The 23,747-nt window shown below is 43.1% G+C and overlaps 1 long non-coding RNA gene across 2 annotated transcripts; it reads right to left on the bottom strand.

Annotated features, from left to right (window-relative positions):
• Positions 1-4,948: 4,948 nt before the first annotated feature.
• On the bottom strand, positions 4,949-23,599 carry LOC138741905 (uncharacterized). Of its 2 annotated transcripts, none has more exons than XR_011343872.1 (3): positions 23,528-23,599; positions 22,261-22,369; positions 4,949-5,902 (listed from the first exon to the last, which is right to left on the bottom strand). It is a non-coding gene; the product is annotated as an uncharacterized lncRNA (long non-coding RNA). The 2 variants fall into 2 exon arrangements; XR_011343873.1 differs by lacking the exon at positions 23,528-23,599 and adding an exon at positions 22,656-22,919.
• Positions 23,600-23,747: the final 148 nt, after the last annotated feature.

Raw genomic sequence — 23,747 nt, 5'->3', positions numbered from 1 at the left:
TTTGGTCATCTGCCCTGATTGTTACCTATTTAGTTCAACATCAATTTTAATTATCTGTGAATTCTCCTGCAAAGAACCCTGAAACATTTTTAAAGATCATTCTATTCCATTAAATTTTCAGCCACAAATAGCCTGAAATGCTGCACAATACTTGACTTAAGACTCAGAGAGGAGATGGACTTTGTTTGCACATTGAGACAGAGGTGTGGGCGCCCTAACTCTGCAAAGAAAAAAGATAAACCAAATCCAAAAGACAGAATTTTGACTTTTAAAAAGTCTTGCACGACAGGGATCTGAGACTAGATCTTCTCCACAACAGATGGCAGTCACACAAGCCAGCCAAAGCAAGCTGGGTCAGGTATCACTGCAGCCACATCACCTTAACCAGCTCTGACAGACCAATCGTTCTGCAATTAATTCACAGGCAGAGGCACAGTCTGCAAAACAGAGGGGGGAAGAAAGAGGCAGTCAGTGACACTGAGAGCTAAGGACCATCACCAGAATCACAAAGAAATAGAGAACCAGATATAGAATAATGAAAAAGATATGAAAGAAGCAGAAATATAACAGGCAGGGGACACAGTGAAAGACTAAAGTAAAAAGAGAGACAAGCAAATGCAGATAGAGAATTAGAGGGTGGGGAGTGGAGAGCAAGAGAGGGAGAGAGAAAGAAAGAGAGAGAGAGAGAAAACTCAGCAGGTCGAGTAGCATCAGTGGGAGAAAAAGAATTGGTGACTTTTTTACGTCAGAACCCTTCATCAAGACTGTGATTGAGAGAAAGAAAGACTTGCATTTCTATATAGTTTATCATTTTCCCTTCAAGACATTCCAAACCACACAATAGCCCAATGATGTATAGTCAATCTGATGGGAGAATGGCACCCAATTTGCCCAGAGCAATCTCCCACCATTCGCAATGTGACCACGCTAGACAATCAAGTTTAATAATGTTTTGTGAGTAACTAATATTGAACAAAAGAACACTGGGGACATTATTCCATTCACACTTCAAAATGTGATCTTTCATATCCATTAAAAAAAGCAGCCGAATCTTCAGTTTTACATTACATTCAAGATACATCATAAAAAGAACATAATAGTGATAGAAAGTGGGAATAGGATGAAGAAAGAATGATTGTAGAAGAAAAAAAAGATACATAATAAAATATAAGATATACAGATTTATAAAAAGGAAAAAAATGTGGAAGCATCTCCCCAGTAATTTACACTGTTATGGAACATTATGAATGCATCACTGACACAAGGACTGAGGGATAAATTACTGCTATACAATTACATGCAGCAAAGCAATGGTCTGTTTGTTGACCTCTGTTCTCAAGCTCTCAATAAAATGTGATCAGGATTTTTTTAAAAAGTGGAGCAGGGAGGGTGGATGTTGGGAGGAAGGTGGTGGGGAGATTCATAAGTCTCTGTAACTGCCCTTCATCTCTATGATCCCCCAAGATGTGTGCTCCTTTTCCATGCCTCTTGCATTCCCTCAGTCTTCTCTTTATTATTGGTAGGCAAGAATTCTGCAGCATGGCCACATGTTCTGGGTTTCTCTACTGCCACCTCTACCATCACCTTTCATAACATCTCCTTATATGGCTCGATGCTAACATTTGCTTCATGGGAACCTCATGGCACCCGGAACCCAGAAACAGGACATTCCACTCAACAAGCATCAACCAGGGTTTGTTTCACACAAACTTCCTCTAACCAGCTCCCAAAAAAGCCCCTTGGAATATTTTATTATACAATATAAATCCAAGTAGTAATTAATGTCAAGTTTGGGTGAGTGGATATACAAAGCCATTGAATTCTGCTGGACTATTAGATGGCCAAATAGTTACTAATCTTAATAATCAGTACTTGCATAGATTATTGGTTGGATGTCCAACAGAAGACTGACTTAATTGATTGGCTTGCTGATATTTAATTTCTACATATTCCTTGGATCCAATATCAATATATCATAATTACCTGAACTTGCTGAATTGGACAATGTTTCTTTCTTACTCTCCCCCAACCTTTCTTCTTCTCCCCCAACCTTTAACATGTGAAATGGTCAACCCACAGAACAACTTGACATTCGTTTTGATATTTTATATCAGCCACACTCCTTTCTTCAATCTATTGATGCCAGATTCAAAGTAAATAATAATTCTACTCACCATAGCAAAAGATAATATGTCACTCCACCTTGATTGTAGTGTAGTCTTTATCTGATCCTTGGTACAATTATAGATCACCAATCGGTTCTAGATGTTAATATTCATTGCCTGATCCAGTCCTGCATAGAAGGAACAACAAATCTCAGCCACAATATATCCAAGGGCTTAGACTGGCCAGCAAGTACAGCAATCAAATACCACTAAGAGATGCCAGCGCAATTTAAAGTTTCTTGATTTGATTATTCGCAACATCTGAAGTTTGCTTGCAATCTCCTCTAATTTATTCTTCCCAATGAGTTCAAAGTTTATGAATGCCTCAACCTTCAAAAAATAAAATCCCTTGTCAAACATGACATTGGTTTAAGGTGAGTGGTGCAAAGTTTAGGGGAGATGTCAGAGGTCATTTTTTACTCTCAGAAAGTGGTGGAATGCATTGATGGGGCTGATGGTGGAGCCTGGTACAAAAGGGAAAATCAAATTTCCTTAATGTCTTGGTCCCATTTTTGTAGTTAAGTTGAAATGTTCTCAGTCATTGTGCTTAATATTCTTTTTGGAAACGTTAAAAAAAAATTCAAGTGTGTCTTTAGCTTTTCATTTTGAACCAACATGGGATGAGTTTTCATTTTGAACTTTGTTTTGAACATTTTTTTTCTGTCAAACCCATGAATAATTTTGCATTTCATTGAGATCACCTCTTATCCTTTTAATCATGATCCTTCTGCCCTAAAGAGCCATTAGACATCAACTGTAAATAAAGTCCAGTCTGCTTCATCTCTCCTTGTGCATTAACCCTACCATTCCAGGAATCAATGTGAGTTATCCATACTGCATTCCGTATATAGGGACACCTGATTTGTACAAAATATTCCTCCCCATGATGCAAGATGTCTCTGAAACTTATACTTTCAAACTTACTTTTGCACCAAGTTAATGTTCATTTAATGTATAAGAAGATTCTAAATGCTGTCACATTTCAGTTTATAGTTTTATTTTCCTTAAAAACCACATTTTTATTTACTCTACAGTGACTGTATATTTTCCCACATTACTTTCCATCTGGGCATTTCTTTGCCCTTTCACTTAACCTGTCTATATACTCCTCCCCACCCCTGCATCCTCCACATGACCCACCCTGTAAGCTGGTTTCATTTCACCAGAACGGTACCGTAGATGTCTTCATCATGGCTCACAATATTTTCCATCAGCTCTCATACACCACAGCTGCAAGATATCATCTGCCCTCTCATATCTATCTTTGTTTGGAATAATTTAAATTCACCTATTTAATTTTTAATTTAATGTAAAGCTGAACTGGCAGGCTACTTTCTGTAATCATTCCAAATGAAAATTACAAAGTTCAGAAAATCTAATAGTTGAACTAAATAATTACAATTAAAAGTTAAAGGGAAATCATACAGTCTCTCACCCTGCTTCAACCCCCTCTTCCGGAAGGTCCTTCCACTCGGCCACCCCTCTCTGAGTCAAGAAGCTTCCTCTTATGTTACTTCTAAAGTTTTGCCCCCTAACCCTTAACTTATGACCCCTCATTCCAATCTCTCCTACCCTCAAGGGGTATTCACATCTACTCTATCAATTACTCTATCTATTCCCCTCATAACTTTATATAGCTCTATCAAATCCCACCACCCCCCCCCCACCAACCTTCTACGCTCCAATGAATAAAGGCCAGTCTACTCAATCTTTCTCCGTATTCTAGATACTGCAATCCAGGCAACATTTTAGTAAATCTTCTCTGCACCCTCTCTACCTTATTGATATCCTTCCTATAATTTGGAGACCAGAACTCTTTTTTTTAAACTGTAGAACGTGTGAGCACCCATGGAGAAAGCAGTCATTGATCTGTGATGTTAACCGTTTCTCTCTGCTGACCTGCTGAGCATTACCAACATTCTCTCTCCTGATTTCAGATTATTAATTTAGGTCAACCAGTTTACCTATCTCGGCTGCACCATTTCATCAGATGCAAGGATCGACAACGAGATAGACAACAGACTCACCAAGGCAAATAGCGCCTTTGGAAGTCTACACAAAAGAGTCTGGAAAAACAACCACCTGAAAAACCTCAGAAAGATTAGCGTATACGGAGCCGTTGTCATACCCACACTCCTGTTCGGCTCCGAATCATGGGTCCTCTACTGGCATCACCTACGGCTCCTAGAACGCTTCCACCAGCGTTGTCTCCGCTCCATCCACAACATTCATTGGAGCGCTTTCATCCCTAACATCGAAGTACTTGAGATGGCAGAGGTCGACAGCATCGAGTCCACGCTGCTGAAGATCCAGCTGCGCTGGGTGGGTCACGTCTCCAGAATGGAGGACCATCGCCTTCCCAAGATCGTGTTATATGGCGAGCTCTCCACTGGCCACCGTGACAGAGGTGCACCAAAGAAAAGGTACAAGGACTGCCTAAAGAAATCTCTTGGTGCCTGCCCCATTGACCACCGCCAGTGGGCTGATCTCGCCTCAAACCGTGCATCTTGGCGCCTCACAGTTGGGCGGGCAGCAACCTCCTTTGAAGAAGACCGCAGAGCCCACCTCACTGACAAAAGGCAAAGGAGGAAAAACCCAACCCCAACCCACCAATTTTCCCCTGCAACCGCTGCAACCGTGTCTGCCTGTCCCGCATCGGACTTGTCAGCCACAAACGAGCCTGCAGCTGACGTGGACATTTACCCCCTCCATAAATCTTCGTCCACGAAGCCAAGCCAAAGAAAGAAGAATTTATTTTATTTATTAACATAAACTGGTGCAGTTTTACTAATTAATCTGTCATTTTTATTTGGTTAAGTCACCAAAATTATTAGTGCCAACATTAAAATTGCTAAAACCTACTTTGATAAAGCAACAGTGAACTACAATGGAACTAGTAGGCAAAGCTGATTACTAAGTACATTCAGTATTTTTTCCACTGAATATTCATGTGCATCAGGTCATCAAGTGCCTGTGCACCTGTGAAAGTTAATCACACTTAAAGAGCAGTCAAAAGAATTTCGGAGAGTAAACCTGATTATTGTGGGTGTGAAGCAAAAACACAAAATGCTGGAGGAAGTCAGCAGGTCTCACAGCATCGATAGGAGGTAACCCACCTTTCTGACCTGAGGCCTGATCTTGAACCACATGAAAGATCACTGGAATCACAAAATGGTTATCAGCTTTCCAAAGAATCAGATCTTTTCCATTTATTTGGCTAATTCCCCCATATTACAATAATATTCCTGGTGGTAAACTATGAGTTAACTTTGATTGGTTATAATAGAGTTCAATATTCTACTGTCATTCACTGTTAAGAAGATAAACTTCTTGGATGAAACAACAAAGGTAACTGGAAACCTGGAACTGGGAGGGGGTGGGAGAAAAGGCAGTGGAATGACAAAATGGACAACTGAAAACATAAAACTTACAGGATATTTTCATTCTGAATTCCCAAAATATATTAACATTAGAGGCCACTGACCATTATACATTGAAAAAGCACTGACTATCTGATACAACTTCCTTTTATTTATTTACAGAATGTGAAAATCACTAGCGAGGCCAGCGTTTACTGACAGTCATTGTCTTGCTAGGTAAAATGCTCCAGTATCCAGAGCCAGTCAAAATCAAGTCACTTCCAAGCTGAGATATTGTGTGACTTGGAGGTAAGCTTGCAGGTTGAGCTGTTCCCTTGCGTCAGATGCCCCCGTCCTCTTGGTGGTAGAAGTTCACAGCTGTAGGAAAAAATACGATTAATATTCACAATACCCAAGCCCTGTACAGCTTAGAGATGATGATGGATTGTATAAAAACATATGCACATGGACAAGCACGCATATGCTCCCGCGCACGCACACAAATAAAGACACACAACGTGCAGGCTAATCCATTATAGCCCAAAGCAAATTGAGGAGCTTGTGCCATTAATCAGCATATTTTTTTTCTAAAATGCCAGTCATTAAGATTGACAATAATACTTTCACGCAAAGGATCGGAAAATAAAAGAAAGCAGACAAGGTCACCCTAATTACTAATTGCTTGAGGCTGAATATTAAATATATTCTGCATCAATTTTTTATCACTTTATTATTATTTTTTTAATTTAGATATAAATTTGCATGGAAAAGTTCGCTGCAGTTGATACCCCTGATCACGCAATAGTTGGAATTTCCACTATATTATTGAAAGACATGCTCAAATATAGTTTATTCCATTAAAGAGAACTTGATTTTATTCCTGAAATATAGCAGTTTGGTGAAGGTTGTGGGCATTCAAATGGTGCATTGGGTGACACTAACACTGAATGGAGTTAGAGGCAAAATAAAAAGTAAGGAAGTTACTTGTAACTATGATATCTTTCACCTACTCATCACATCACAAATTACCCACAAAACACTTCTGAAATGCAGTAGCTGTTGCAGTGTAGGAGCTATGTTAGCCGGGTTCCAGGTAGCAAGTCTCTCCATACAGTAATGTCATTTATAATTTAGAGATAGGATAAGCCATGTATTCTTCCTCTAAATATTGCCATTGGGACTTAGCGTTCATCAAGAGTTCAAGCTCTAGATTCTTTATTATCATACAACTGTAAAGTACAACTGGACAAAACAACGTACTTTGGTTCTCGGTGTAAAAGCATGTAAACACATACAAAGACATAGAACATTTTTTCAAGTGACTTATTTGCAGTATAAAAATAAATATAAAGAGGGAAGGCAGGACCTCAAAGGCAGGGATTTGACAGTGCAGTACTCCCTCTAGAGAGGACCACGACTGTCTGAACTGGGGCTTCACCCCCTACAATCTTTTGGCTCAGAAGCCAGAGTGTATGATGGGTAATACCCTAGTGACATTTTAACTATCCAATTTAAGATAATCACTTATTATTCCGTCTAGAAGTCTACAAGATTATGAGAGGCATAGCTTGGATAGACAGCCAGCATTTTTTTTACCCAGGATGGGAGCAGCAAACACTAGAGGAAGAAGGTACAAGGTTAGGGGAGGAAAATTTAGGTGAGAAGTCAAGGACGTTTTTTTTTAAAACACAGAGACTGGTAGGTGCCTGGAATGCATTGCCGGTGTGGTTTAGGAGGATGGTGTAATAGGGGCATTTAAAATACTCTTAGACAGGCATATGGATGCTGGAAAAATAGAGGGTTATGGGTGTGAAGTAGGGAATGTTTAGATTGTTGAGTAGATTTATGTAGGTCGGCACAACATCGTGAGCCAAAGGTCCTGTACTGTGCTATGATGTTCTATAAGCAGCTTACCATGAAGATTGATGCCCATTGAATAAAAGGGACAGGAACAGCTTGCTTGGAAAATTGGCTAGGCATCAGAAAATAAATATAGTAGCGATTCATTTTTTTGGAATGAAAGGTGCACAGTGATACACCCCAGGACCACTGCTTTTCATAATATGAATTATTAACTTGGACTTAAGTACATAGGGTTCAATTTTCAAAATTTTAGATGACATAAAACTTGGAAATGTATTTTCTTGTGAGGAAGATAGCAGGAAGTCTGTAAGTAGTTTGTATATTCTCCCCGTCTGCTTGGGTTTTCCCCGGGAGTGGGGGGGGGTGGGGGAAGCGTACCAGGAGTATAGGTTAATTGGGTGGCAGGGACTCATGGGCCTAAATGGCCTGTTACCATGCTGTCTGTCTAAATTTTTAAAAAATTAAAAGTCAGTTGGGAGACTGAGACTGGGTAATCTAAACAAAAGGCACAATTTTAAAAGGGGTGTGTAAACAGAGAGATCTAAGGTGGGGAAAGTAATAGACCATTAGCAAGGTCAATACGTTAAAGAGAAAAAAAATGGAAACAAATAGCCTGTTTCAGCCAACAGATTCTCTGATATGGATCCTTTTCTGGTTGTAAGTAAACACAACCTCCTGTCAAAGCATGTGCTGATGTTCAAGTTCAAGTTTATTATCATCTGATTGCATGTACAATCCGATGAAACCTGGTCCTCAGTGCAGAATATGTAGGCATACAACGAGACTTAACACACAGAGGCCAACAATACATATGCAGGACAAATGTACATACATAAAAACAAATGAATAAATATTGATTAGTAAAGATTAGTGTCTTGTGCGATTAGTGTGAGACCCTTTGGTTGTTCAGCATTCTCACTGCCCATGGGAAGAAGCTGTTTCTCAGCCTGGTGGTACTGGCTCTGATACTCCTGTATCTCTACTCTGACAGGAATAAGTGAAAGATGCCTTGTCCAGGGTGGTAGGGGCCCTCAACGATTTTGTGCACCCTTTTCAGACAACAATCCGGTAATTTAACACTACACTGTTCATCTGAGATTGAATATCTAACCCCAGTAACACAGGGGTGCAGAGCTCCGGCATAATAAAGAGCCACACATCAGCAAGGCAATGTCTCTGCAAATTTAAAGTAACTTTACACTTGTCCCGTACAGTTTTTGTAAGTTCACTACAAGCCATCGATATCTTTCTGTTCGCTGGATATCTCCGCAAATTTAAGGCTCTGGCAACTTTCTCGTGGATGCAGCTGTCAGTACTCCCCAAGTCTATTAGACAATCAAGAGTCTCTCCATTCACCTCCCCCTTCATAGTCGACCATTCCAGTCTGTAACATCCCCCAAGCTTTACAGTCAATTGAGCTATCACAGGAAATCTCACCTCGCCATCACTTGAAGTCGATTCAGCCTGCTCCTCTGAAGATTCCCCCTTTTCACAGTTGTCTTCCATTCCTCCACCTCCAGGATGCATTTTCTTGGTGCTTCTCTTCTTCTTCTTATCAGTGTGAGTACTTTTCGCCTTACACGCTTTAGCGAAGTGGCCGAGTTTCCCACAATAGCGGCAGGTAGCAAATCGAGCCAGGCACTTCTGTCTGGGGTGCCAGCTCTTATCACAGAAGTAGCATTTTTCATGAGTTCGCTTTTTTCTTTTCTTCAGGGTTCCAGCACTCCTGGATGTTTCCTTTTCAGTTTCTAGCATTTCACTGGACCGCATTGGCACTTCTCAGTGTTTTGGCTAGAGTGACTGCCCGGTCGTAGGTTAAGGGCTCCGTCTCCAGCAGCCTCTGTCGGATGTAACTGGAGTCAATCCCGTTGACAAAAGCATCCAGCTTCAAGGCATTGCGGTGTTGTTGCACATTGACTTCCCTGACATCACATTCATTTGCCAGCGAGTCGAGGGCCAGTGCACAGGCAGCATCACTTTCCCTGGGTTTCTGGCGTCTAGACAGCAACTGGTGTCAAGCAAGCACCACATTCCTTGGCGCTGCATAGTAAGCAGGTCAGACGTTCCCAGGCTATAGCCAGAGTGGTAGCTCCTTGCGTTACGGCGAAAGGGACCTCACCCAGTAGAGAGTTCAGGTGGCCCCACTGTATCGCCTCATCGACCACGTTGTTTCGAGCCACATAGTAATCGAAAGAAGCAATCCAGTGGTTGAAATTTTCTCTGGCCCTCGGGGCAGACTGGTCGATTATCAGCCGCTCTGGCTTGAGGGCTGCATCCATTTCTGCTAATAAAATTGAAGTGCCAGTTGATGAAGTAGACAAAGACAATGTGGTCAAACAATAATCATGGCTTTTATTAGCAGAAACTCATGGTACAATAATGAAAGACAATAGATGCAGATACAGTTATATCCAAGGGGAGTGTCCTTAACAGTAGAGATAATGCACAGCCAATGTTAGTACAGCAAGGCTCACCAGAGGGGAGACAGGCAGCTTGGTAGACATTCACCACAATCATGTCAGTGGGGAGGAAGGAGACCCCAGTGATCCTCTCCACCATTATTATGGACCTGTGGATTGACCTCTGATCCATTTCTCTACAGTAACTGTACCACACTGTGATGCAGCTGGCCAGGACACTTTCGATAGCGTTCCTGTAGAAGATTGATGTGATGGTGGCTGGTAGCCTTGCCCACTTCAGTCTTCTCAGGAAGTGTAGTCAGTGTTGCACCAACGTGATAGGTGAGATGTTGTGCAACTTTGGTGACCTATTTATTGGTGAGCAATTCACCTTCTATATGAGGAGGTTAGGATAGAAGCATCTGAGACACAATGCTGTTAAACATATTTCGCACGTTGCCACAACAAGCATCCATCACCTTACATTACTCAACAGATTAAAGCACTTACATTAGAAAATGTTGTTCAAATTCTTTACATTTCACTAACAAATTTGCAAAAAGGTTAAAAGTTCACATTGAGATACTGAGATTATGTGACTGATAATGTTGCCTATTAATTTGGCCTTTTCATTTATTAATCAGCATTTCCATTAGCCACATTGGGATTTAAATCAGCCACATGAGCCTTGTGGTTAATGTATTGGCCAACATTGTCCTAATAGTTCCATTGCTTCTTTGTTTAATTCCCTTGTGATGGAATTATACACTAGAAAATTGGAAGGAAAATGTAATACTGGAAAGAAACACAGAAATGAAATTTAAGTCTCATAAATATTATGCCTTCTACAGGTTAAACCAAACTGTGTTAAGTCCATTGAATTATCTTTATAGGTTTTATGCAGGCAAACCTGAATGGCAATTCATACACAGAATAAAAAGCAACAATTCCATTTATTTACCATAGAAATAAGTTTCAAGGGTGACTTTTTGGATGCTGAGATTGAGTGAGAGTTCCCCAGAGCTCCAGGCTAGGTGGCTAAAAGCATAGCTTCTCATGGAAGAAGGGAGAGAGGGGTCCATCGCAGAGCTTGGTCAATCTCTCACAATTGCAATCTGATATGAGGGAAGGGGAGAGAGGATAAATTCCATGTTTGCTTCCAGCCCAAGGTTCAGCTGAAGTTCTCCATTCTCACACTGATGGCACTCAGGCATGTTCCTCTTCCTGCACGTTTAATTAGCCTTGGCGAGAGACAGTAGCTGATAATTATCGCATCATTCCAAACAACAGCTGTTAACCCAATTAAAAAAGGACCAAAGCTATCAATTACTGCTGAGGTACAGTAAATGTTTAATTAGCTTGCTATAGGCACAGATAGAGAAAACAGATGCAAACTATCCTCCTGGGGACAGGTCACAGGGGAGCAAAGAGTGACTTTTGGATTCTGTAAACTTTCCAATTACATTAACACCTCTCCTCCTCAACGCACTTGCCCCCCCCCCCCCCCCACCCCACCACCACCTAACCCTCCTCATCCTCCCTTACAATGTTCCTGAAAAGTTGAATTGAGTTGCATATGCAAGGTCTGGAAATTGCAACAGTGTTCAGAGGAGCACAGCACCTCAAAGGTCAACTGAGAACACAGCCAAATGGCTGTCAAGGGAGGGGAACAGCTGGGAATAGCTCTGTTGATCCCTGGCTACTCTTTTACTCAGTTTCCTCTCCTTCATTGCCTTTATAAATGCCAAGCTTATGTCAGTCAAACAAATTCAACCAACAACTATTTCAAGCATCATTGCTATGCTTGTCAAAGATGCCTGACACAAAATTGGGTTGAGCCATTTTTGGAATAACCAACTAAAACAGGGTTCATATACTATGTATTGTCGTGTAATAAAACAGAAATGTAATATTACACAAAAGCGCCTTAAGTAAAACATAAAAGTCTGCAGTCACCGCGACTGAAGAAAAAACACAACGACGGAGAAACTCAGCAGGTCACACAGTGTCCTTTATGTAGGAAAGGTAAAGATACATAACCAACATTTCGGACTTGAGCTCTTCATCAAGGTACGGACAAAATGAGCGCCTGTCTACATTTCGTCCAGACCTTGAAGGACTCACCTGAAATGTCAGTTATTTATCTTTATCTTTGCTATACAAAGTACACTGTTTGACCTGTTGAGTTTCTCCAGCATTGTGTTTTTACTTAGGCCGTGTTTCTACTGAGTGATGAAAATTCGGGGCAATGCGAGGTGATGCGAGGTGATGCGCGGTGATGCGAGGTGCTCCGTCGTCCACCTTTTGCGGTGGTCGATGCGCGGTTATGCGAGGGACAATTTTTCAGTAGAAACACAGCGAGTAACGAATTCGCAGTGTACCGGAAATCTCGATTTTTCGCCCATGTTTTTCAATTGATCATCGCATGCACGCATCGGCACAGCGCATTATCTTATTGCGTATATATGCAGCACAAGCTACCTACTAGCTAGCTATACTGCGTTCATATCGCCTCCGCTGTTCCTTTGTGTATCGTTAAATTGGAGTAATTTCCCTGGACAAATATCAAGCTTGTCTGTCATTATAATAACTTTTTCGTTTCTTCGTTGGAATATGTCGGACAGTATCAACTGGACATTTGATCTTCAGCGATTCTTGATCATAAAGTGGCAGGAAATTATAGTGAAGGGAATTTTGGATGGGAAAACAAAATGACACGACTTCCTGGTCACCTCGCATCACCCCGCATCACCTCGCATTGCCCCGCATCACCGCACATTTATCGCTCAGTAGAAACAGTTCAGGTAGTCGTAAAATACAAGGTGATGCGGGGGACAAAAATTTGCGGTGATTCGGGGTGATACGAGGTGTCCCAGTAGAAACATGCACTTAGTCTGCCATAGGCAGACAAACAGTCACTATTGGCATTGCCCGGCATCCCTTACAGGCAGAGAAAGAGAAATAAAAGAAAGTCCCCCCAGAGTCACCGTGGATTCACCTCTAGTGCTCCTACAGCCTCCGCAGCTGCACAGACTCCAGTTCCGTTCAAAGCGTCAGCCACCTGAGACCAGATTCAAACCTCTGACATTATGAGGAAGCCTTCAACGTCCAGGATCCTTTGGGAGCCCTTCTTGTCTTCATCATCCTCTTGAATCCTGGTTCCAATACCTGGCTCTCATGATCCAGTCTCCAGCAGCCCATAGCCTCCGTGGGTTCTTCGCCCACACCACCAATATCTCGCATTTGTGTATGTTCTTCAGCCGCATGGCTCTTCGCTGGTCCACCACCGGGGTCACCATCCTGAGGGTTGTCCCCTCTGCTGCTTCTTCTCAACTGGAGGTGTTTCTCCCTGTTATTGGTGCCCTTCGCCAGTCCACCATTCCCCAGAGTCTCCAAACCCTTGGGGATACTGCCGAGCAGGCACCACCATCTTGGGCCCAATCCCCATAGTTGCAGGATTTTAAATAAAACACCGTTGTTTCTTTTAACAGGCTGCTTAAAGCCTGTAGGAAGCCATCGGCAATGGGTCTGGGCAGTAGGACCCGGCAGGGAAGCGCTGTATCTCCACTCCCCGCTCTCCTGAGGTCTGCACCAGCAGCAGTGTTGTCGTTACAGCAGCTCTGGCAGCGCCACCTTTCTTTTTTGATCTAGTTCTTGACACGTGGACCAAACAACAGTGTTAAGGCCTCCTCTGGGAATGATGACCAGGATAGGTGTCAGGCTTAACATATTGAGCAGCCTCTGCCACCTGCTGCCTAATCTATCATAAGCTAGTAAATCTTCACTCAATCTCCTTCGCTCCAAGGAGAATATCACAGATTCTCCAACCTAATGTTGCAGCTAGAATCACTCACCCCTGGAAATATTCTAGTGAATTTGTCCTGCACCCCTGCATGGGCCTTCACATACTTCCTAAAGTGGTGTGGCCAGTGTGTACACAATAGCCTGCAAATAGCCAAAGTAGAACTTGATAAAGCTTCAGCATAACTTAGAAAAACATAAAATCTTCAAACTATGAGAAGCCGGAAGAATTCAGTGCATCAAGCATAAAAATGGCCAGTGAGCATTTCAGGCCGGGACCATTTGTCAATAAAGACCATTTCTACTCATGTCTCCTTTCCTTTATCCGTCACCCCTTTCCCTCTGTCACCTTTCACAAAGCCAAAAACTAACCCCCCCCCCCCATCAATTCTCACCTTTCCTCTTATCATATCCAATTAACACCTTTTGTCTGTTGGTCTGTACTCCCCCCTCCCACCATTGTTACCTTTTCACCAGCCTTTTTAAAATAGGCCCTGCCTGCTTTTTGCTCATTCTGGCCCGAAACATCAGCAATATATTTAACCTTCAATGGACTCTGTGACACCTGCTGTGGTCCTCGAGCCCCCCTGTGATTTTTATTCGCGAACACTGCCTGGTGCACTGAGTCCCTTCAGCTTCTCATAGTTTGTTTCAGTATAACTTCCCTACTTTAGTGTTTAACATTTCAGTTTAGGAAGCCCAAGATCTCATGTGCTTTGCTAAGACTTAATGGAGGCTCCTACCTACGAAGAACCCTGAGGTCCCTTTACCCCATCATATTTTTTTGGAAATGAGCAATTAAGTCTCCTATCAAGCCTTCTGCCAAAATGCATCACCTCATATTTCTCGGTTGAACTGCATTTGCCACTTGTGTGCCCATTATCTTAGTTTGTCTACATGAGGGGTGCATTCAGGAGTATCATTCTCACTCATTGCCATGTAATTTGGTCTGCTGGATACAGGAGGATCAGAGCCAGCACCACCAGGCTGAGGAACAGCTTCTTCCCACAAGCAGTGAGAATGCTGAATGACCAAAGGAACGGCTCACACGGCGCAACCATCCCAGACATTCATAGGTACAAAACAATATTTATTAATTTGTATGGATGAAATACTTGTCCTTCATGTGTAATATCTGCCTGTATGTGTGTTATGTCTGGTTGTGTGTCTGCCTGTTTTGTACCAAGTACTGGCGAACGCTGTTTCGCTGGGTTGTATTTGTACAATCAGATGACAATAAACTTGATTTGATTCATGAACAAATGTTAAAACTTTATTCTCTTTTATCTGGAATAAAAGGCAGTATTTCCAGCACTTGATCCCTGAAAAACACCTGTATCTATCATCCTTCAATCTGAAGCACGATCATTTACAACTTCCGTCCTTCAGTTGATCTTGTTTCAAAGCTGACAGTGCCTTCCTACTCAAAGAGCTTCAAGCTTGTTAACCAGGTTTAAGTGGTACTTTGTCAAACATGTTCTTAAAATCTACACAAGCAATACCGAATGCATTCCCTAAAACAACTTTCCTATTACTTCATCAAAAAATGCTATCAGATCAGTCACCTTAGGCCCAAAGCATCGGTAATATATCTTTACCTCCTATGGATACTGTGAGACCGGCTGAGTTCCTCCAGCATTTCTGTGTTTTAACTCTGTTGTTTCCTCCCACAAACCAAACTGCAGTTACAAATATGATAATAAACTTCTTTCATCCATCAAGAAGTAGGGTCTGGCTTTGCAGTATGTGCACAAGTAGTGTGCATTTTCCCCTGGTCACCGGCCATGGAGCTGCACAGTCACACACGGAGACTGATCCTTGCCTTCATATTCGTGGATGAAGTGGGAGGAAGGCACCACAGAGCAAGAAGTCACAGAGTGGGGAGAAATTCTCCACATACCCTGGTTCTCCAGAGTGAGGTGGGAAGCTGGAGACCAGCAGGGATGCAGTGCTAATTTTCTAGGTGCCGAAGCTCACCAAAAACAGCGACAAGGAGGTCTCGCGAGACCAGGCCTCAGTGGCCACCATGTTGTATTTGCCGTTGTATAATTGAGAACAAACGGAAGGACGAGAAAGGAGGATGACTGGTCATGGAAGGAACAGGCACCTTGTATGTCCAGAATAGTGTTCACCAGGGTGGGGGGGGTGGGGGAGCACCTGGAGCGGTGAGGCGTCGGAACAGCCCCATGAGGTTCTGGAATGGCGCTCCAGCAGCCCTGTACCCCTGGAGACTGGACAGCTGAGGCATGCTGGCAGGCCCAGGGTTGGTCAGTCGTCAGGACAGGACTATTAAACAATAAAATCTGCAGATGCTGGGGTCCAGTTCATTCCACAAAAGAGCAGGAGACACTCAGCAAGTCACACAATATCCATGGGAAGTAAAGGGTAACCAATATTTTAGGCCTGGATCCTTCGTCAAGTGTGAGAGAAAACAGACAGGCACTGGAATTAAAAGTAAAACCTACTGAAATTCTGGAGAAACTCAGCCAATCTCACAGCATCCAGAGGAGGTAAAGATATATTACCAATGTTTTGGGCCTGAGCCCTTGTACTGATATGTTTTCCTCCATTGTATTGCCCTCACCAATTACTGTATAAATGAGGCTGGCCCGCCCTAAGTCTCCTCCCCTTTTGCCCTGGCCATAAAGGTCATGTTACCTCCCCCTTTCCAGCAGTCCTGTACCCGGATCCAGGCCAGCCGAAGTATTGTGTGCATTAAAGCCTATTGTTCCTGCAGCCTATGACTCTGTGGTTATTGATAGAGCCTATCAGCCCTTTTTCAGGGTATAAGCAAATTTGTTTGTTTCTGTTTATACCCTGAAGAAGGTCTCAGTCCCAAACTATCTGAAATAGATCTTTACTTCCTGTGGACATTGAGTTCCTCCAGTACATTTTTATTACAATCCTAGCTTCTGCAGACTTTCACACTTCACCTGAATAAAAAAGATCAGATGGACAGGAGAGTAGAGAACCGAAACCAAGGGAGAAAATAACTTTGAGAGAGAAAATCTGGCAGCATTCAATTCTCCAAAATTAAAATACAGAGAGCATCCCTGCTCCTCAATCAACTCAAGGTCATTTGTCCCAGTAACAACCTTTTCCCACCTCGATCCTTTCAAGCACAATAAACGCAGACCCAAACCCCCTCCCCCCCACTCCCTTTTTTTTTAACCATGGCATTGTATTTTTTGTAAACCTGAATACGAGGAATAGCTCCTTCCAGAAAGAATTGTGGAGGAAATCCAGTTCCAGGCCATAATGAGCGCCATCAATCAGTGGATGGGCCAATCAGGGAGCAGTCGCTGGGCAGATTCCTGCCCTTGCGGGGGAAAGGTTAATTGAAGAAGGGATTAAGTTGCTCCTTGCAGTCGGTTCCCCCAGCTTCTCTGCAATCAGAGCCAGTGACTGTGTGAGAGATTGTTGCCACTTAGTGCAGTTAACCCGCCACGTCCCGTGTTCGGGACATTAACCCCATTTTCTGTAATCACATTATTGTTTAGGCCACCAGCTATTATTTAACAATCAGACAAGGGAAAGCAGAACCAGAGCTCCTGTTCGCACTGGCGGTGGCACTTTATCTTTTACAATGGGCTTCACTTGTGAAATGATCCGAAATCTTTCTCAGCACTAAATTTGCATTCATCCAGCATACTTTGGTTCAGTGAAACAAGAAAGTGGGCAGACACAGGGATTATAGTCAATATGCAAAACTGCAGGAGAACCTCAGCAGGTTCCGTAGCATCCATAGGATATGTTGGTTATATTATCTTTGCCTCCCTACAGGTCCTGCTGAGTTTCTCCGGCAATGTTGTTTCTGTACTACTTCATCGCCACATCAGAAGATCGTGGGTGAAGACCCAGTTCCAAGAACTGAGCACAGGCCAAAGAACTGCCTGGGGGTTCACCTCGAACGTGAACTGAATAGGAAGTCAGCCCTTTCCCATCACCCCCCCCTCCTCCTCCTCCTCCCATGAGCAATCCCACCCGAGGGGGTTTTCCTCTGCTATTGGCTTCTCTCCAGAGAGCGGGATCACAATCTGTCCCAATATTGCTGTCCTTCCCAGTTTCAGCTGAATAAAAAAGATCAGATGGACGGAACAGAAAAGAGAACAGAAACAAGGGGAGAAAGCCTGTCCATCTTAAATCAGTGACAAGGTTGTCCATCTTAAATATCTCCCCTCTCACTTGAGTCCCATGCTCCCTAAGTCTAGAACTACCCACCCTGGGAAATGGATTGTGAGCATGCTCTTTATCCATGTCCTTCAATCCTTTATAAGATAACCTTCAGCAACCTACCCCCCCCCCCCACCTCTCCTCCGTGCTCTGGGGAATACAATCACTGTCTATTCAGCCACTCAAACACTCTGGTACAGAAGCAACCACTTTGGCAAAGACAAGAACTACTTGGGCTACATCCTGGCCTTCAGGCCCTAGTTTTGAAGTGTTCAGTACTTCTTCAAATGTTCATCTAAGCTTTTTCTAATATGTGATGTGGTTTTCTACCTCTAACCTCATTTAAGGTAGCGAGTTCCAGAAGTCCCGGAAAACATTTTCCTCAAATTTCCTCTCAACCTTCTACAAATTGCTTTAAATTTATGTTTTTATCTCTTCTGATGGAAATCAATTACCCCTTTTACACAGTGCTTGAAAGCTTGGTATTATCTACCTTTTGAATACTGGGTGAATGTATCGAAGGAGGATTGAGGGAGGTGGGGAGGGGGTCTAAATTTACCCGGCATCAATCTGCCAAGGAAGGTAGTATTGGAGGTGGAGTATATTGATCCAGGTCAAATTTAAAAGGGTGAGTTGTGATATCATGCTGTTGTGCAACACGTCCCATCTCTTTTGCTTTGGGAAGTCAGCTTGCTGTGTAAAAGGACTCACTGACCCAGCTTTTCTTCTCTTCAATGTAAACAAGCAAGCCGTCTTCCAGAGACAGGTTGTGTATACAGCAATAACAGAGCTTTTCATTTTTACCCCTTCTAGGCTTTCTATTATTTTTACACACATTATACAAGTTTTGCCCATTCTTCTGTTCTTTAAAAAAACAAGCCCAGAATGGTTGTTCACTCCTCAAAATTTACTTTCTCCACCCATGGCAGCATGTTTGTGAATATTTTCTATAACCCTGCAGAGTGGCGATTGGTATTGTAAACACAATGCTTGAGCAAAGTTTTAGTGTAATCTCTTTGCTCATTTGCTGAAAAAGATTTTTGGACATCCTGAAGCCATGAAATCAGATTTAGAAGTTGGATGTGTTCCACATAAGAAGATGTTCAGAGAGATAACTGAAAGTTTGGTAAAGGCTGCAAGTGTTAGGGAGTGGTTGGCATAGACAGGTTGGCCCAAATGCCGTTTCTTGCAATATAAGTCTAAAACTCAATAAGTGTCTTGAAGGAGAGGAGCGGAGATACTGATGTTGGAGACTTGTGAGGAATTTTCAGAGAAACTAGCCTGGTAAAAAATGCAACTGTCAATCCCAGAAGAGTGGCAGAATTTAATGGTGATGCTTTCCTCAATTAAGCATTCTGTTTAACAATCTATCCCAATTCATTCATTAAGAACTTTAAGGAAACTGCTGCAGAGACTCTCAACTAGGGATAGCATATCAAATTTAATCCAGGAGTTAAATAAAACAATTATCTCCAATGATGGTATTATCTAGAAACATTTGAATTAAGGAACTTCCATATGTGAAAATCAACTGTTTAATCCAAATTATTGCAAGCCCTTTATTTAATTGCTCTGTGATCTTATCCATTTAAGATACTCCTGAAAATCAAACTCTTCAACAATCTAATTAAATCTTTCAATATCTCCTAATGTTTCTTCAATATCAGTGCTTCTCTGGTAGTATGCTCATGAAGCCACTTGGAACTCTGTTGTGTTAAAGGAGTTACATAAATAAGAGTTGTACTAAGAATCTCTTATCTATCAAATGTTTTGATATTGGAATGTAATGATACTAGGTGGTGGTATAAAGCAGCTCAATTTAATCTGCTTAACGAGCAGTGCCCCACGAAGTCCATTAGGCCCTCGGGGGCAGTAACACCCCAGAGGGCTTGATGGGCTGTTCACAAAATGTATTTATAGCAGTTCAGTCAATCACCGAACAACATACACAATGAAATCTGTAGCTAAGGCTAAAGTGTGTGTAATCGTGTGTCTTTGTGTTATTATTATATGCAGTTCTATGTCAACGAATGAGTGGTACGTGTGATTTTGGGGGTAAGTGTGTTAATAAAATTAAAACACAAGATAAAATGTTGCATATCAAAGGAACGCAAAATGTCAATCAACGGAGCTTCGGTCCCAAGACCCTAGGCATATTTGGTGCACGAAATTTTACATTCTTAATTATTTATAATGTAACAATCGACATTATTCCTCGTAGTATTCAGTGCATGACTGTGTTCAGATGGGCTCATGTAATAGCCTTAAATTGTTCTGTATCCCTGGCTGCTCACAAAGTAACAGTTCATTCTAGACTGAAAGTTCGGCAGATCTCGGGTATGAACGGATATTTCTCATGGTCGAGCAAAAGGGTGGCTTTCAAAATTAAACTATTAGCCGCACTTTCTCCCAATCAGCATGTACTTCCCCCCCCCCCCCCCCCCCACAATGGATCTATTAACTGCAAACTACACCCGACAATCCAAAAGCAAAAGACTCGTTTTCATGTTCATGTCAGAATCCAATGAAGTCACAACTTGGATTGCAAATATAAAACTGCTGGGAAAACTCCAGCAGGTCAGGCAACATCCATGAAGGGAGAGTCCAGAGCAAAAAGAAATGCTGGTGGAATTCGGCCCGCCAGGCAGCATCTGTGGAGGGTTATAACCACAAAATGCTGGAAAAACTCAGCAAAGGTCCAGGCCCGAAACGTCGGCAATGTATCTTTGATTTGTATGGACGCTGAAAAGACCGGCTGAGCTCCTCCAGCATTTCCTTGTGTGTTTACTACAATCGCAGCTTCTGCAGACTTTCGTGTTTCACTCCCTATATTTTGCTCAGACCTTGATGAAGGGCTCAAGCCGGAAACGTTGGTTCTATATCTTTAACTTCGCTCCACAAAGTGCACACGCTGTCTGACCTACTGAGATTTTTTTCCCAACATTGTGTTGTTACTTCAATCACGGTGCCTGCAGACTTTCGTGTTTTACACTATGCAGGGTTCCATTGAGCTCCTCCAGCATCTGCGTTCTCTAGTCATTCCATGCTATAACCCTCATAGCTACTTCCCGAATGCACGAATACTTTACAGCCAAGGATTATACTTTAGAGTGTCGCTCCTCTTCTGCTATGGGGAACAACCGTCTGCAACGCAAGCTCTAACCAACAGTCATGCGGTTCTGAGCAGATATTCCCTGTGAACGATGTGACAGAGAGAGATCCGGGTTGGGACATCAGCACACCTCTGCTCCTATTTGAAGTAACCCCTTCGGATTTTCTTCCCCGATGGCTTTATATAATTTACTGATAGGAAAAGATCCTGTTTGCCCCACGGTGCCCATCTCCAGAAGGGCAACCTGGACAACGTTGGCGTGGCGGCTTCGATTTCTGGATATGAAGTGCACCCCCCACCACCTCCCTCTGCTTCAAATAAAATTTGCACTGATGGCGACTTAGCCTAGGAACTGCAAGTTCCTGTGAAACTGAACCTCAGCGAAACGCATGGCGGGGAGGGATGGGCTGGTTAACAAAACGTGGAACCTAGCCAACAGTGCACGAATCATCTTATGCCGTTATGACCCGCCACCCGCTTCAAGACATTCCCCCCCCCCCCCCCATTCTTCTCAACAGCATCCTCTCTCGCTCTGCTATCTCCCCCGTCCCTATAACAATGCAAGATATCTGCAGGTCCACCTTATTGTGTGTCCCTGTATTGAATCACGGCCGCAAATGCAACTCCCAATAGATTCATGTCTCGGAATTCACAAACTGAACCAATTTCAACTCCTCCCTCCATCAAATTAGAGCTTTAAACCAAATCTTTTGATCATTTGACTTAAGCGAATGTCTCTCTTTGTGTGTAGCACTGCAGTAAACCCCCATGAGTGCCTTTTTTATTCTATCTTAAATGTACTAGGGGAAAAAAAAAGAATTTACTTTGATTTAATTTGTTGGTGTTATTGACTGGAGCTTAAAAATGCTTTGCATTGGACATTTTACGGGCAGCTTGATTGGAGATGCCGCAATGCTGAGGACGGCAACTCAAGCCCCCAACCTGGCATGGAAATAAATGTGTTAAATGCAAATTAAAGCGAATAATTAAAGCAGCCGAGCCGAGCGAGTCAGGCATCTCGGCTTCGGAGAGAGGGAGGCCGCCCCTCCGCTTGCTGCAAGAAAATCCACAATTACAGCGGCCGCAAGGACAGCTCAGGCGGAATTTTAATTCACTTCAATATTTACAGTAATTTAGCAATACGTCAACTCAGAATCTGTGAAGCTGCAATTTTCCTCCCCCTCGCCTCGCCACCTCCCTCCCCAATTCCCCGCGGGCTCCTCGTGTCGGTTCACTGGCATTTTCGGGGCTGAAGCCCTCAGGCATGTAATTTAACAAGGGGAGGAGGGGGGGTGGGCAGATCATTTTCATTCTTTTGTATTTCCAGTGCTAATTACGAAACAGTAATTAGGGAGCGTAATGAGAAACTGGCACCTTGATTATCATACCTTGTGCCGGGGTGGCAGGACTCCCTGAAGACTTGGGCTAGCTCCATTGTCCGTGATGTGTGGCGGTCCAACACATGCTTGTCCCCATTGCACTCAATCCTGACAAGAACTAGTGACACCGGGCATCCGCGTCCCATAGACAACACAGAGAGAAAAAAAATAAAAGCGCGTGTGTTGTTCAAGAGTCTTATTAACCATTTTTTTTTATTTTCTCAAGCCCCAGCCTGTATATGTAAACTCATATTGGTTCCTGCTCGTGTATTGCACTCGCTCCTGAGAGGGCCCTCAGGCGATGCATTATTGCTTTTCCACAATACATCTGCATTGCTCTTTAACACTCTGAGCTGCCGCCAGGGAACAGATATTTTGAGCATTTCAAAAACAATACAACTCACGCCGATTTCGTCCTTGCCTTCAAGGTTAAATGTGAGGAGAGGGATTCTTCGGAAAGAGGAGGGAAAACTGAACATTTTTTAAAAAAAACCCAAGACAGGACGGGGCCAGGGCTGGAATGAGAAATGAAGTGGGAATGGGCAGGACTGAGAAACGAGAAAGAAGGGGTCATGGGCGTTGAAAGAAGAGGCGATGGAAAGTAACCGGGAGGGAGGAACGAAAAAAGGGGAGAAGCAAGACAAAGGGACAAAGAGAATGGAGATAAGATGGGGGGGGGGGGGGAAGAGAGAGAGAGCAGCTGAGAGAAAATTAAAGCCAGTGCGAGGTAACTGCAGTGGTGTTGTCGCGAAATGTTGCAATTTCCTGTCCAAAAAAAAATTAGCCAACGCAATGCAGTCAGCCGGTACAAATTGACACATGAAGGGTTGGGGTCTCGCTTTCCCTTCCCTCCTATTTCTGTTCCCACTCGCCAACCATTTCAGTTCCGAGTCGCACTCCCAAGCTCCGTCCGTAGTCTTATGTACTATCTCAGCCTGACCATCCGCAGAGTGGAGGAATAACAGTCGGAGCACTCTCAAGCCAGATGGCCTCAACATTGACGTCTCTGCTTTCTGCTAAAATTGCTCGCCTTTTCTTTCCCCTCCACCTTTCCGGTCTTTCCCGTTCTCCCCTCCCTTCACCCTTACCCACACTGCCATCCCGCCTACCCCTCATCGCTGCTGTTTCCTCCCTCCACTCTCCACTTATCTCCTATCTTTGTTACCCCTCCTTCCTCCACTCCCCCGCCCCAACTTTTTTAGTTCAGATGCCTGCCGACATTCTCTCATATCTTAATGAAGGGCTCAAGCCCAAAACGTCTGTTATGTATTTTTACCTTTGCTACATAAAGGACTCTGCTGAGTTTCTCCAGCATGTTGTGTTTTCACTTCAATCGTGGTGTCTACAGATTTCGTAATTTACTTTTGTTTCTATAGCACCCAATGTTTATAAAGAGTGTATCATCTGAACCCCCCTCTCTCCCAGCTTTCTGTTCTCTGCCCACTTGCCCCACACCAGCTTTTTTCATTTCAATTTGCTTTAAAATCAGCATGTTC

This window comes from Narcine bancroftii, chromosome 8 (assembly GCF_036971445.1).
Source record: "Narcine bancroftii isolate sNarBan1 chromosome 8, sNarBan1.hap1, whole genome shotgun sequence".
NCBI lineage: Eukaryota > Metazoa > Chordata > Chondrichthyes > Torpediniformes > Narcinidae > Narcine > Narcine bancroftii.
Note: the sequence above shows the minus strand (reverse complement) of the source record. Positions and strands in the feature narration are given on the sequence as shown.